The 17,455-nt window shown below is 35.7% G+C and overlaps 1 pseudogene; it reads right to left on the bottom strand.

The window, feature by feature from the left end:
- Positions 1 to 5,459: 5,459 nt before the first annotated feature.
- On the bottom strand, positions 5,460 to 16,507 carry LOC125200259 (uncharacterized; annotated as a pseudogene).
- Positions 16,508 to 17,455: the final 948 nt, after the last annotated feature.

Raw genomic sequence — 17,455 nt, 5'->3', positions numbered from 1 at the left:
CTAGCCTTTGTCCTTGTTGATTCCTTTTCTTGTTTATTTGAAGTTTTTTATGCTTTTGAAAGGGTCTTGCAGGGGCTGATTCTACTTGAAGCTTTTGATTGAAGAAAAGAAAAAAAGAAATAGTGGTTGTTGCTAGTTTAGTTTTACTTGCTTAGCTTGTTTAAATTTCTCTTTTTGCATCTTTTTTCTTTGATCTTTTTCTAAGTGTTTAGGTCAGCTAGTTAATCCTTCTTTTCCATCCTTTTAATTTCGAAAATCAGTAAAAAAAAAGAGGAGAAAACGTTTGTGAATTTAAGTTGCAATTGTTGGTGATTTTCCCTTGCTTAGTAGCTTTGTTCTTGTATGCTAGCTAATGTGTTTTAGTTGCTGCAGTTTCTTTAGTTATTTCTATCCTCCATTGTTGAATGTTCTTAAGCTTGTTCATCCTCTCCAAGTTGCTGATTTTCAGCTTTTTATTTGGTGTTTTCAAGGCATAATTAGGTAGTTAACTTGTTGATCTTGTGTTTCTCTAGCATAGTTAAGTGTGTAGAAGTCTTTTAGTCTCTCTTTTCTCATAGTTTCCGTGCCTTAGTGTATTTAGGAACCCAAAAATCTGATTTCAAATTGCTAATCCTTTTATCCTTTGTTTAGTTTAGTTGTCTACTACTTTTGACCATTGGATAATAGCCCATAGCAAGCAACTAGTACAATCCCTTTTCACTCTTTGACATGGAGCCTCCAAAATCAGTTTTAAACTCTCTCTCTCTCATGCTTTTCATGTCAGCTTAGTCACCTTAGGAAGTCTCCAAAATAGCTAGATAAGTAGGCTTTTAGATCCCACCTTTTAAATGTCTCTTTCCTAGTAAATTAGCTTCTCTAGCTTTCATTTAGGTGTGAACATTTAGAATTTAGTTAGCAGCCTTTACTTAGTAATTTTTGTGGCAAAAGCTGGTTCCTTTCCCCTTATTCCCTTTATTCCCGAAAATGTTATTTTACAAAGTGTTGTTATTTTTCTCGCCACTATTCTGATTTTGCTGCTAAACTGCCCAGTTTACTTACTTGCCCAGTTTAAGTATCAGTTTATTTGTTTTGTCTCAAATTCATAGTTTGCTTGCATTGTTACCTTATTTAAACTTTAGTTCCCACTATGTTCGTAAGTATGGTTTAATTTCTGTAGTTTAGTTTCCTCCTTCTTTAAATTAAAGCGTGGCGGCATCGCCAAACTCTTAAGTGTTGAAATACATAACGGATACAACCGTTCCTCGTGGGATCGACATCCGACTTACCACGTACTAATTAATAGTATTTTGGGAAGTGGGAACGTATAAGTATTGTTGAATAGGAAGAACACGCGCCTACGACACGCGTGCAAAATCACTTCTTTTCACTCATGTAATATACTTTGAGTTTGGCTACAAGTTTTAGTAGTATTATTTACTCTTGGCATATTTTATGAAAAGAAAATTTTGGACAATAGATATGGTATTTTTAACAAAACCTTTACTCGTATAGAATAAAAACATTGATCACAAACATTCACACAACTTATTCATTATACTATGACATTTATATCATGACCTATTAGAAACATTCGAACAATTTTATAAAATAACAGAGTGAAATCGAATCGTAGCAAGTTCCATTTGAAACATGGACATAATATGACTTGATCGATGTCCGGTGATGACGGACAACATGCAATGAAATTCCCATAAACTACACCTCTGATTTTCCACGTGCCAAACCAAATGAATGAGTATAAATAGTAATGTGCACTTGACATTTGAAGAAAGTGGATGTAGTGATATTCGAGTTATATTCTTGGCAGACTAAGTCAAGTGTATATATACTGTACATGAGTTGTTGAAGTAGCACGCATCATTATATTTTCCAAACATTCATATATATATTCTACGTTTTTTCTATGTCTCAACACAATATGGGTTGCATCACTGAAGAGGAAAAATATATCAGCACAACTCTCTCTCTTTTAATCCTCCTATTTCCGGCAAGCTGCATTTCGTCGATTTCCCTTACCCTAGGTTGATATTTTTGAGTTAATCTCTTTTCTTTTTGTTCTAATTGAATACTGAGTTCTGGATATAACCCAAGAGTTAGCTTGTTTCATATTCTATAGAGAAATTGTATTAATATTTGGCTAGATTAGTGGCTGCTTTTATTCGAGTTGTTGTTGTTAGTATTTGAACACCATGCATCTTTCTCTGTTTTTTGAATCACAGGTGTGGAGTGGTGATATGACGGGTGGTAGGCATTTCAGTCATCCTCATCCATTGATTTCCTTTCTAGATGAGATGGAAGCAGATGCTACTGATAATCATCATTCTTGCAAAATTTGTGGTTTGCCAATTCTATCTGCTCCTTCCTACACTTGCACCATTGTTGCTTGCGATTTTTTTCTGCACGAATCATGTGCCAAAAAAAACCAGCCTCAGATACTGCCATCCCAATCATAGTAGACCATTGATTGTTATAACTATGCACATGCTTCGTCTCTACGAAGGAGATCCCAATTTCACCTAAAAATGTGAGGATTGCCATTTCAAAATGCATCCTCTGGCTGCAGCAGCAATGCTTGGTGTTGAGATCAAAACCAAACACAAGAGCCATCCACCTCACCCGCTCGTGGCTCACTGTAGACAGATTTTGACTTGTTGTGATGCGTGTGGGGTGAGACATGATGGTTTCTTCTTCTCTTGCCAACTCTGTGATTTCTGGATTCATCAAGACTGCACCATACTGCCTACCACTCTCAAGCTCCCCTCTAATCCTTGGCCTTTCCTCCTCGTATATTCTATTCCTACCGGCTACCGATTCCCGGTGTAGCAAGTGCATCGTTTGCGACAAACCCTTGCTTCTTACCCATAACGCCATCTATCTATGTCCCCAAACCAGGAAGTTTTCTCATGCTCGATGTGGACTCAACGAAACTCAATCCAGTATGCAAGGATCATATATAACTCATTCGCTCAGACTTCATGTACTAATAATATCTACAAAATTGTATTTTTATTGCAGAATCAAGACTGGAGTTGATCCAACTGCCATACGACGACTTGGACACATTTCCACATTTGGAGATCCGTACATACTCGCAACCTGATGAGGATGAGGATACTAGTGATGAAGATGAGGATGCTAGTGACGAAGATAGGAAGCTGGCAATTGAGAATTTTCACAAGCATCCTCTGGTCCTAGTTGGGGATGACGAAGAGGATCGTAATTATAATTGCAAAAAACTAGTGTGTCATATATGCATACAAACCATTACTATTCCATCTCCAGTTTACAAATGCTCTCAACAAACTAGCGGCTGCTCTTTCCTTGCCCATAAAGTCTATTTAGACCTTCTCAAGTTTGTGCTTCCAACTTTTGACGGCAGTAGATTACCAAAGGCGCAACATCATCTGGACCCGGACAAATGTTACTTCAGTTCAATATTTTTCTGGTCTTCCTTGCAATGTGTTGGAAGATACGGAATACAGGGAGAAGATTGCACAAGATCATGAGAAGATTGCATAATATTCTAGGCATTATAGGAAGATTTGATTGTAATTAGGGAGATTTGATTGCATAATATCTTACCTTGTATGGCTATCTCTTAGCCTATATATGATGTACAAATTCATTGTGAATAATATAACACAAATTTACCCAATTCTACATGGCATCCGAGCAGGTAGAAAAATATCATCATAGCCCCAAAATAATAAACCCAGAACAGAGATACAATTCTCGACCGAGACGGCGAGAAACCAACAACCAAAATGACCGACGAGAATAAAGAACAAATCGAACCGATTGCCGAGAAGATCAGATCGAGTAAAAGCGTTACCGTAGCCTTCAAATTGGACGGCTCCAACTATTCACTATGGGCTCGCCTAATGAAGGTGGCCATCGGCTGCAGAGGAGTCTACTGCCACATCACTAAAATCCGACGCCACCGGGACCAGGAGAGAAGAGAAGGGATACTCCGATTGGGAGGAGATAGACTTGATAGTCTTCTCATGGATTATTGACAACATGGAGACATATATTATAGCCGATTTCGCACACCACCAAACGGCAAAATCTCTGTGGGATGCTCGCCGTAACCTTCGCAAGTTCAGCAGATTCGTATCTAATATATGACCCGCGAGAGAAAGCAAGCAGAATCACTCAAGGGGAAACAAGTTTGGAGGTCTACTGGGGTAGACTCCATGGAGCATGGATGGACATAGATCGGTGCCCACACAAGACCGTGGAAGAGTTTCGCAGTATCAGAGCATCAAATCGGAGCTGAGATTATTCAAATTTCTCACCGGATTGAACGAGAGGTACGATTGGGTCAGACGCGAGATCCTAAAGCAGGATCCATATCCCTCAGTCGATGAGGCGTACGGATGGGTGAAACGGGAGGCAGCTCGATTGAAAATCATGTCACTGGCGTCCGAATCACCCACCACCAAATTATGATATTGTGAATCAATTGTTGATGTATTATAAAATGCTTGTTGTTTTGGTTGATGTGTGCTGTTAATTTATGTATGTAAATGTGTATGTATTTGCAGAACCACTGTTTTCAGCCACTCTCAAACCGTTGTTGTGTGTGGAAACTGCCAGACGGTGTGCCAACCGACTGGTGGCCGTGCCCGCGTCACCGAGGGCTGCTCCTTCCGAAAAAGGGGTGATTGAAGAATACTCTGAGTCAAGAGGTTTTTTTGGTTGGATGTTTTTTGACATGTAATGCTCCTTTTAAGACTTCTTGAACATATTCCTTGAGGTTATGTTATCCTAGTTTTGAATTGTGTTACATTAGCAAATTATAACTGACCAGTTTTTCTGTGATATTTATTCACATTCACTTATTTTGTCAAGTTGAAACTTTTGCCGTTTTCCTCTTATTGTTATGGTTATTATTTCCAAACTCCAAAGACTTGCCCTGTCAATTATTTTGTTGATGCTTATGGTTCTTGTCTTTAAAGATTTGCACTTTCAGTTAAGAAGATTTAAATAGATGCTCTTTAGGTTGTTGCTGGCCTCAACTAGATGTATATGTTTGTGATATCCATCTAGATGACTTGGTGCAATGACAAATGAATTGTGGAAAATTTGTAGCAAGATTTTATAGTGTAAAACAAGCATGCAATTTATAAATATGTTAAGACTGGAGCTATTTGACTATAAAGCAGATACATCATCATAGAGACTACTCCCTTCGTCCCATAGTAGATGTCACACTTTCCTTTTTCGTTTGTCCAACAAAAGATGTCACATTTCCTCTTTTGAAAAAAGTTTCCTCTTACATCAATTATGAAATTATATTTTCTCTGACCACTTAATACACAAAACAACATCTCCTAAACTCTCGTGTCAAATCCCAAGTGTGTCATCTTCTTTGGGATAGAGGGAGTACAAAAATAGATATACACTATGACATTTAATGTTTATTTAAGAAGAAGCGCTTTTAGGCGGTTGTGAGCTCAGTCTGAGTGCATGAGATAAAGCACTGATATGGAGCGGAAAGGCATTGGCAATCGTGGTGGATGCTTAGCAAGTTCCTGAGCCACCTCCTTCATTGACGGCCTCGACTTCGGATTAGAGCTAATGCATTTCAGTGCTGTTTTCACCACTCCAGCCACTTCCCTCGACACTCTTACATCTTCATCCGGAGATGGTAGCCTCTTGTCTAATGGTTGCAGCACCATCAAGTTTTGAGCAAACTGCGTGGATCTCTTCATCATGGTCATGGAGGAAACGAAATCCCCCGGGTGGTCTCCAAACATAACTTCCACTGCCAAAACTCCGAAGCTATACACATCACATTTTTCTGTAACCACCATTGTGAAGGCCAACTCTGCAGCCAACAAACATGTCATCGTCATGAATACAATTACTTGAAACTATGTTATTGTGTGTAAAACATACCTGGTGCGATATATCCCCGAGTTCCCACGAGTATTGTTTGATTTGATGAATCTGGATCCAACAATCTAGCTGTCCCAAAATCGGATAAACAACCTTCAAACTCTGAATCCAAAAGTACGTTGCTGCTCGAAATGTCTCTGTGTAAAATAGGGGGGCTGCAGTCGTGATGCATGTAAGATAGGGCATTTGCAATGCCCTTCACAACATTTACTCTCTTCTTCCAGTTCAGCTCCACTGCTTCGTCGTCGTCTTTCAACACACTAAAGAGGCTTCCTCTATCCATGTAGTCGTAGATGAGAAACATGCTCCGTTGGTGTAGAGAACCTCGGCTTCATTCCTAAAAGAGGAGTCAAAAGTAGGATTATCTCCTTCAAATGTGTGAAGCTTCTTAATGGCAACAACTTTTCCGGTGGGCAGTAGAGCTCTGTAGACACTCCCATAGCCTCCAGTTACGATGCAGTATCTGAAGTCAAAGTCTTGTGTTGCTTGGATGATGTCTTGATAGGCGAGTTTGCCATCGAAGTTCCAAATGTTGAATATGTCACCATGTTTGGGATGAGGTGTGACTGATGCTGCTTTCTTCTCCCTTCTTTTTGTTAATATGGAATAGATTCCACAGAAAATGAAAAACACAAAGATTACATAGTAAAGAATTTCCACATCAATTGTGGATGTAGTTGGAAGATGTAAATTGAGATTCCCAAGGAACGATTCTCTCCCAAATCTAAGCCACACGTCAGGTGGAATGTGGCACTCCAAACTATTGAAGGACAAATTGATTCCATGCAAAAGTGAAACAGATTCAGGGATCTCACCAAAAAGATGGTTCATCGAAAGATCGATATCGAGAAACTTTGCATTAGGAACATCTCCAAACGGAATAGGTATCCGTCCGTGGATTGAATTCCTACTGAGGCCTATGGTTGTGATAGAAGGAAGCGTGTGTATTCCTGCTTCAAAAACACCTTCCTAGCTATTGCCATCCAAATTCAAGATCTCCAATTTTGTTAATTGGATCATAGTTGAGGGCAGAGAGCCATTGATGTAATTGTTGCTCAAATCAAGAGCAATCAAGTTAGTGAGATTTGATAGTGAAAGAGGCAGCTCACTTTTGAGTGAATTGTATGACAAGTCGAGATGAGTAAGTTTGGATAAGCTTCCTATGTTAGGTGGAATGACACCACTAATGTCATAGTTATGAGAAATGTCAAGTACATGCAACTCACTCAGATTTGCTAAGGAAAGAGGTAGCTCACTCACAGGGTAGTTGTCTGACAAATCGAGATGAGTAAGTTTGGATAAGCTACCTATTTCAGGTGGAATGACACCATAAATGTAATAGTTATGAGAAATGTCAAGAACGCGTAACTCACTCAGATTTGACAATGAAAGAGGCAGTCGGGAACTGAGTTGATTATTCGACAAATTGAGATAAGATAGGTTGGAGAGGTAACCTATGAGTGGTGGGATTAGGGCTGGGGAAAAATACCGAAATACCGAAATACCGGCCTTATCGTACCGAAAAAATACCGAAAATACCGAATTTTCGGTATACCGTGACTTTTGGTACGGTATGATACTTTACCGAAATATTTCGGTAAGGTAACGGTATGAATTTTCAAATACCGCGGTATACCGTTGCATACCGAAATTCGGTATATACCGTAAATTAAGGTATATACCGTAAACTATGGTATATACCACAAAAATATAGACGCAATTATATATAAAATATATTTTGTATATTTTTAAATTATAAAATCATCGTAAAATATAAATATAATTATGAATAAATTATATTAAATTTATTTTGAAAATTATAAAATATAAATAATATTCTAAATACTCTAATTTTCTATTTTAATTGATGTTGATAGTCAGGTATACCGCAAAAGTAAGGTATACCGAACTTCGGTATGGTATACTGAAAATGAGGTACGGTATCGGTATGGAAATTCGTCATACCGAAAATAAGGTATACCGAAGTTCGGTATACCGAAAACTTTGATAAGGTAAAGGTATGACTTTTTCGCATACCGTATTTACGGTAAGGTATACGGTATGGTGGTTTCGGTAAGGTATACCGTACCTACCCACCCCTAGGTGGGATAACTCCATAGAGACCACACGAGCTCAGATGAATGCTAGTGAGAGATGTGAATACAAGCGGATCCAAATAGACAAGATCGTGACACCTATGTTCATGATCATAGCATCCTACTTGAGACTGCAGGCTTATCCCTGCAACGCGGCCATCATCATCACAAGTAATGCCTTCCCAGTGGCACTGATGAGCTGAGAAGTTGATATAAGGCCATCCGAAATCCATAAACGCCTTCAATTCTCTGCTCGAATTTGAAACATTCATTGCTACTGCTTTACTCAACATTAGTGTGATGATGAAGAGCATCCATAAAACACACATCTTTATATATATGATCTTGTAGTTGTAGTTCCAATATCATCACTCCATATATAATATAAATATTTCCTGATTAAACTTAACAAGTTTCAATATCATCATTCAATCCCACGCGTTATTATATTCTCTACGCTTTTATTCTACTCCACATTTTACGCTAGAATGTGGAAAATGTCCATGCAATCAAATCGTCACGATGTAATGGAAATATGATTATTAGAGTAATTGGGATGTAATAAAAATATGTGTTCTGAAGTGCTTTTGTATCCTACCTTCGCCCATAAAAATTATTTTTAGTAGTTGACAGTACAAGTTTTAAAACAAAATTAATAATGTATAAGTAATATAGAGAAAAGTGACTGAAGTACTTTTAGATAAGTGGGGCTCATATTATTAATATGATAAAAACTTACTATAAATAAGTAGAGAATAATTTTTGTGGACGTACCAATATTATGTGGACTAATATAGTATTTATTTTGGTTTAATTATTTTGTTTGTATTATAGTACTACTATTTTTTTTATTCTAAGTGACACATTTTTCTTTTTATAATGTCAAACTCTAAAGACCTATTTTCTGAAATGGAAATATTATTTTTTATTTTATTCTCTTTTTAATTTTTATTCTCTACCTATAAAATAAAATTGCATAAAATCTCGTGCTAAATAAAAAATGCTCGGTATTAGAATTGAAGTAAACGGTCAATTGCCATTGACTTGGACTTAGGAGTCTATACTCGAGTCACTATTAATTATTATTAATCAACCCAACCTACAAGAGGCAAGTCTAAAAGATATTCCATAAAATTATTTTCTAACTTTAGCCGAAAAAGTTAAGTTTGGACCAAATCATATTTATGACCAAAAGATCACAAACTTAACCAAAAAGATTTTAAGAACAAAATGTTGAACACCAAAAATGGACTTTAGCCATGAATTAATTAAGAAACTCTGTACGTACTCGAATTCATCCAACTTCCAGACGACGAGTTTGACACGTTTCCAAGTTTGAAGATCCGTACATACTCGTAGAGAAACCAAGATGATAATATTGGAGATGAAGATAAGAAGTTTGCAATTGAGAATTTCCACAGGCATCCTTTGATTCTAGTTGGTGATGATGATGTGGTTCATGATTTTAAAAAGAGTGAACCACACAAATGGTACCTGATCTTTCACTTTCGCACATAAATGGTACCTGTTCTTTATTTTATATCGTTTTGGGTACCTATTAATCACATTTTTGGTACCTGATAAAATTTTCACCTCAAAATGCCCTCTATACAAATACATTTTCCCATTTGTGTCATTAAGGGTATTTTCGGTATACCCAAAATTAGTACCAAAAGTGATATTATAATATCTTCTTTCATTCTTCTCACTCTTTATACTATTATTATTAATCAATATTAATATTATTATTTTGATATTATACATTATTTTATAATTTATTTTTAATATCATTCAAATATAATTAATTATTATTATAGTTATAATTATATTTAATTATGTAATAATATTATTGTTATAATATTTTAAAATAGTTGAAATTAATAAATAATTATAATATAATTATTTAAATTATGGATCACACAATATTATATAAAAACAATATTATATAATAATAATAATAATAATAATAATAATAATAATTATTATTATTATTATTATTATTATTATTATTATTATTATTATCATCATTTTACATTAAATTAATAACTAATCAATATAGTTTTTATAATTTGTGAATTGTATTCATAATGATATTAAGAGTTGAATAATTTTAATTAGGCCTTTCAATCCTAAAATGAGTATAAAATAATTAAATAAAAATATTTAATTGATTTAATTATTTTAAATCATTCATTTATATTAGATGTATGTATAAAACACTAAAAAGAAAAAGAAGAGAAAAGAATAAAGAGAATACATAAACTAAGGAGAAAAAGAAACAAGAAAGGAAGATAATATACTAAAAAGGAAGAAGAAAATGGAGAAAAAATAAAGAAGAGAAGAAAAAAATAATCACATGTTTGGTGCTATTTAATGAAAATTTCCAAAAATATCCTCCATAACAAAAAAATCACATGTTTGGTACCTAAGTGAACTACATAAATGGTACCGGATCTTTCACTTTCGCACGCAAATGGTACCTGATCTTTATTTTATATCGTTTTTGGTATCCCATGACAAAAATAACCCTAGGTACCAAACATGTGATTTTTTTGTTATGGAGGATATTTTTGGAAATTTCAATTAAATAGAACCAAATTTGTGATTTTTTTCCTTCCTTTCTTCTTTCTTATTTCTTATTTTCTTCTTTAGTTTATTGTTCTTTCTTTTTTCTTCATTTTCTTCTTTCTTTTATTTTATCTTCCTTTCTTCTTTCTTTTTTTCCTTAGTTTATGTTTCCTCTTTTTTCTTTTCTCTTCTTTTTCTCCTTTCTTTTTAGTGTTTTACACATACATCTAATTGCATTCATAATATAAATCAATAACAAAACACCTAATTAAATTAATTATTTAAAGTAATTAAATCAATTGAATATTTTAATTAAATTATTTATACTTATTTTAGGATTGAAACACCTAACTAAAAATATTAAACTCTTTATCATTAGGAATACAATTCACAATTTTAGATTTTGATTAAGACTCTATTGAATAGTAGTTATTAATTTAATATAAAATACTCCCTCCGGCTCGCTTTAGCAGTCTCATTTACTTTTCTGCCATTTTTTTGTAAAAATGATAAAAAAAAATAGTTAAAGAGGAGAAATAGTAAATTAAGAGAGAGAATAATATAGAGAAGAGTGTTATATACATAATTGAGGGAGTGTTATATTGCTAACTCAATACCTAATTGCTAACTACAACTAAATAATAGCCATTAGATATTCAAATTAAGGGCCTAGATCATCAACCACGAAATGTCAATACGATCAATAAAAAACGTCAATAAAGCCATAAGATTAATTCCATAAAATATCAATAGGGGTATTAATGTCAATTAACTACATGTTTAGTAATAACTAACTTTTAAAAGAAATCCCAAAACGTTAAATTCATATAACATATATCAAATTAAAGATAATTTTATAAGGATTCCAACGATATCATACATGCATATGTTCCGACGTCAAAATTTGAAAAAAAATTCAAAAATTTTTCAATTTTTTCGTAAAGCAGAAATGTCAACATACTATATAAAATATGTCAATATAATACATGTAGAATGTCAATATAAGCAATGGGTTAACATTCTTAAAGCATTGTGTTGACATTCTCAAAGCATTGTGTTGATATTTTCGAAATACTATATTGACATTTTCATTTAAAACCCTAATTTGGCATTTTTTTTTCTTTTTTTTTTATTAATAAAAACAAAAATTACACATGGCAAATTGTAGACCACACATTTTCTAAAATCCTATGGCCTTAAATTAGTTGTAGTTAGCAATTAAGTGATGAGTTAGCAATTGATCACTCCCCTACATAATTGTCTCTCTTACTTTACCATTTCTCCACTTTAACTATTTTTGATCATTTTCACAAAAAAAGGGCAAAAAAGTCAATGGGACTGCTAAAGTGGGACGGAGGGAATAATACTTAATTATTATTTATTAATTACTACTAGTTTTTACTATTATAAAAATAATATTATTATAATAATTAAATATAATTATAACTATAAAGATTAAATAAATTTAAATGATATTAAAAAATAAATTAATTATTAATTTATAACATCAAAATAATAATAATAATAATAATAATATTAATTAGTAATAATAGTATAAAGAATGAGAGAAAGTATTATAATATCACTTTTGGTACTAGTTTTGTCAATGCCAAAAATATCCTTTATGACATAAATGGAAAAATGAATTTGTTTAGAGGGTATTTTAGGGTGAAAATTGCATCAGGTACCAAAACTGTGATTAATAGGTACCAAAAACGATATAAAATAAAGATCAGGTACCATTTATGTGCAAAAGTGAAAGATCAGGTACAGTTTATTACTTATGTAGTTCACTCTTTAAAAAAATAGTGTGTGATGATGACGAGGTTCCTGATTATAAAAAACAAGTGTGTGATACAAACCGTTACTATTCCATCTCGATTTTACAAAAATGCGCTGAACAGGGCAATTTCTCTTTCGTTGCCCTCAAAATCTATGCAGAGCTTCTCCCCGTTATCAAGTTTGCGATTCTAATTGATATCGGTGTAGGTACACTATGTTTAAGAGACTGTACGTACTTGTTTATATTGTGACGCGGGTGATGTGTGCGTATTTAATTACTCCCTCCGTCCCTGAAAATTTGTCATCTATTTCTGTTACATTTATTAAAACCCATGTCGGGTCAAATGGTGACGAATTATTAGGGGCGGAGAAAGTATGAGAACTATAAAAGAGCGTTTTACAAATTTGATTTGCCTTTAAAAGAGGCAGCTCACCCTCAAGTGTATTATGAGACAAATCAAGGTTAAAGTTAGCTTAGATAAGTTTCCTATGTTAGTAAGATTTGGAGGTGAAAGAGTCAGCTCATCCATGTGTCGGAAATATATATTGAGGTGTTCCAAGTATGTTGGGAAGAGAATGTGTGGAGTTCCAACCTATTGGGAAGAGAATACCATTTATAATGTAGAGTTTCAATATTATAGTTTCTAAGTATATTTATATCTAGTGTCCTATAAATACCTATGTACTTCATGTATCAATAACAATTCAAACTAAATACAATGTAGTCGATAAAGCTTTGAGTGTTTTTATTTTCTGCATTTTAGTTTTCAACATGGTATCAGAGCAGCTAACGATCCTTCGTTAGTTTGTTCAAAACCAAAAAAAAAACAAAGGTTTGGTTGAATCTGTGTTCATCCTAAACCCCAAAATCTGAAAAAAAAAAATATATTTGCACCAACATTCAAGTTTCTGCCTACCAAAGAAATCGACTTTTCAGCGCCAAACTAGATAATCTTTTGCCTTCAACCCACGCTCTACTCACTCTACTCCAAAATCACATCATTAGCCAAATCTCCCTCAAACAAGTTAGGAAACGTCCAACCAGAGAGGGGGAGAAAGTACACTCTATTGGACGTTTCCTCTCCAACCACAATAACCGGCAGGAGGAGATGAGAGGAGTGGCAGAACACTGAACACTGTCGCGAAAGGAGGAGCAAGGTTACCAGAAAGGGGTATGAGAAGGCATTACTGTTGTTCACCCGGAGAAGAACAAATGAAGGTAAAGAGATTGGAAAAACCTACGGATAAAATACCATAGCAAGACCCAACAGAAACGGCGTCACGACGGCAGGGGCAGCAACCGCGTCTGGAGCTGGCGGTGCTGTCGCTTGGCTGAACCAAGACGATGACAGTGAGTTCTCGGCAGTTAAATTTCAAACGGGCATCAATGGCGAAGCCTGACCATGGCGAGGCAACGGCTAGATCGAGCGACAACACCGCCAGAGAAGAAAACAGAGGAGTCCTCGGTTTGTCCGGCCGAGGGGGAGAGGAAGTATCCGACTAAACAATTCCTCCCAAATCTATGTTGGCCAAGAAGGCCAAAGATCTGCCGGTGGGAGAAGAGCTAAAACACACGAGAGAGAGCAGAGAAGACCGATTTGATATTGGAGGAATGGAGGAGCATCTACTGTCAAACGATTCATCTCTGAATCAAGGAGAGAATTGCTGAGGAAGAGGCAGAGCAGCCAACATCTGTGTGGCGAGGGGGAGAGAGATAGCGTCGCCACACCGTTGTTATGAAGGCCTTGGTGGGAATGAAAACCGGAGAAGATCAATCCGTAGCAGCACGTTGCTACGACTGAGAAGAGTCTTGGAGAAGAGAAAGTATCACTGGCCATAATAGCTGCCGGAAAGGAAGCTGCTGCCGGCAAAGTCAGATAGGCCTGTGAGGGAAAGCAGTGTTGCATTCTGAGCGCGACCGGAGAAGGAGAAGCGTCGCATTGTTGCTGATGCAGAATTGAATGGGGAGCTATTGAACCTACATCCATAGCCATTAGCCAATAAAGTAAGCAGCAAAGAATCTTGAGGTCTAATCAAGAAAAGAATATTAGCCGGAGAAGAAGGATCTAAGGAGCAGAGGCCCCGCAGAGTTCGGCATAGGTGGTCGCCTATTTCAGGGTGAAGATTGTCCAGAGGGCGACAAACTGACCAAGTACTGGACCACTCGTCCTCAAAACAGGAGCACCACCAGTGGAGGGAATCCCACCAGGAATGGAGCCGGAGATAGGCGGAGTCGGATGCAGGAAAGGGAGCCGTTGTTGGAAGTTCGAGAGAGAAGCGAAAGCAGCCCGTCGCCGTAGAGTATGGGCCGTCAAAAATGGCGCAGTTGTGGAGCCGATTTCATTCAGAAAGCTGCGGTCGCCATCTATTGGCAGTATATAGGCCGCTGAGAAGAAGGCAGAGGCCATCGTGAAGAGCTCATGGTGGAAGGTGGTCCGGAGAGGTTGCTGCCTGCTTCCTACTGACGGGTTGAAGGTGTGAGATTCAAATCTTTCCATGTTGGGATGCTACAATCCAAAAGCGTAACTCCTCGACATGAGTCAAAACTGTCATAATGGCTCCTAATGGCACGAGCTAAAACTGCCGAAGATGGCTCCTATGGCATGAGCTAAAACTGCCAAAGATGGCTCTAGACACGAGCTAAACTGCCATCAGAAAAATTGAAGCACTCCTAAATATGAGTATAAACTATTTATTAAAGTGAAGATCGTGCAAGTTAAGTGTCGAAAAATTCGATACTTAACTTGAGGGGGAGTGTTGGAAATATATCTTGAGGTGTCCCAAGTATGTTGGGAAGAGAATGTGTGGAGTCCCAACCTATTGGGAAGAGAATACCATTTATAATGTAGAGTTTCAATATTATAGTTTCTAGGTATATTTATATCTAGTGTCTTATAAATACCTACGTACTCCATGTATCAACAACAATTCAAACTAAATACAATGTAGTCGATAAAGCTTTGAGTGTTTTTATTTTCCGCATTTTAGTTTTCAACACCATGAGTCCATTGTGATTTGTTAGACAATCGAGATAAGTTAACTTCGATAAGCTTCCTATGTTGGGTGGAATGAGACCATATACATAATAGTTATCAGAAATGTCTAGTACGTGTTAGATTAGCTAATGACAAAGGCAACTCACTTTGGAATTGGTTATGAGACAGATTGAGATAAATAAGGTTGGATAAACTTCCTATGTCAGGTGGAATGAAACCATAAATGTTGTTATCAGAAATGTCAAGGACATGTGACTCACTCAGATTTGCCAATGAAAGAGGCAATTTAGAATCAAGATGATTATGGGAGCGATTGAGATAAGTTAATTAGGTTGGAGAGGTGACCTATGTGTGGTGGGATAACTCCATAGAGACCACATGAGCTGAGATGAATGCTAGTCAGAGATGTAAAAACATGCGTATGCAAATAGCCAACATCGTGGCATGAATGTCCACCACCAGCGCATGGAGTTTGCAGGCTTATCTGTGCAACACGGCCTTGATCATCACAAGTAATGCCTTTCTAGTGGCAGTGGTGAGAAGTGGAGTTTTTATAAGGCCATCCAAAATCCCTCAATGCTTGAAATTCTATGCTATTATTTGCAACATTGCTTCATACTGCTTTACTCAACAATAATGTGGTGATGAAGAGGATGCTGAAAGTAGTAGCAATTAAAACCATTAGTTGTATGATCTGCCTAGTTTGTATTAACTATCTCTCTATATAGTTATTTGAAATATTTAATCAATACAAAAGATTCTGTAAGGTCAATTGCTGAATTGTCAGGCTATTCAAAGACTGCCCCACTTTGCTACAAATTTTCCAAAACTTCCCTTTGACAAGTAACTAAGTAGTACTCCCTCCGTCCCACTTAAAATGCAATATTTGGGAATCGGCACATGATTTTATGTAGTGTTGTTTTGTGAGTGAAAGAAGAGAGAGTAAGTAAGAGAGATGAAAAAGTAGAGATAAAGTTGTTTCTATTTTAGGAAACGTTTCATTTTTAATGGGACAGCCAAAAAAGGAAAACGTTTCATTTTTAATGGGAGAGAGAGTACTTCTTAAGGACAATGGCAGAGTATTCAGACTATCCCCATTGGTGACACCCACCCAACCCAACCCCAATCAACTTTTGAATTAAATAATCATTTCTCTTTCATCCACATATACAACCCCCAACTTATTAAAACTTTTACCTCCATCAATGACTCCAACTCAACCCCAATACATATTTTCTTTTTCATATACTTTCAATCAATATAAATTTTATATTTATTCAATATATTAAAAAACTCATATAAAATTATATAAATTATTTTATAATTCAAATTTATAATAAAAATTATTACACATCCATATATAAGTGAAGTACAACATAATAAAAATACACAAATAAAAGAAATACGGTACAATAATAGAAAATAAACAAACCAAATTACAAACTAAAGTGAAAAATAAGAAAGATTACTAAAAAAGATAAACATTACAAATTCAACTATTTGTGCCAAATTTATCCCAAATGTGCTCAATCAAATCATCTCGAAGGGCAATATGAGCTTCTCTATTGTGGAGTTGATCTCGATTTGTTATATAAGAAAACAAACTCCCAATCCGTTGAGTGGAGTAGCAAAAAGCTTCAGCATTTCCTTCTTGTGCTCTTGTAGGTGTATCTTCAAAAAACTCAGTAGGATCATAATAATTTTAATATGTATCACGTTCATCTTCTTCTATCATATTATGCATGATTATACAAGCAATCATAATTTTTTCCATCAACATCTTGTCCCAGACAAGGCATGGCCTTCGCAAAAATGCGAAACGCGCTTGTAGGACTCCAAATGCTAGCTCAACATCTTTTCTGATAGACTCTTGGAATTGAGCAAACAACTTATGCTTTTGAATTTGTGGAGAAGCAATTGACTTCACAAATGCAGCCCATGCAGGGTATATGCCATCAGTAAGATAATATGCCCTATTATACTGATGACCATTTACTACGTAATTAACAGATGGTGCTCGACCTTCTAAGACATCATCAAAAACAGGAGACCTATGGAGTACATTAATATCATTGCACGAACCTGGAGTTCCAAAGAATGCATGCCATA

This window comes from Salvia hispanica, chromosome 2, assembly GCF_029641045.1.
Source record: "Salvia hispanica isolate PSC_SH4W2 chromosome 2, Shi_PSC_v1, whole genome shotgun sequence".
Lineage (NCBI taxonomy): Eukaryota > Viridiplantae > Streptophyta > Magnoliopsida > Lamiales > Lamiaceae > Salvia > Salvia hispanica.
This window is presented reverse-complemented; position numbering and strand designations above follow the sequence as displayed.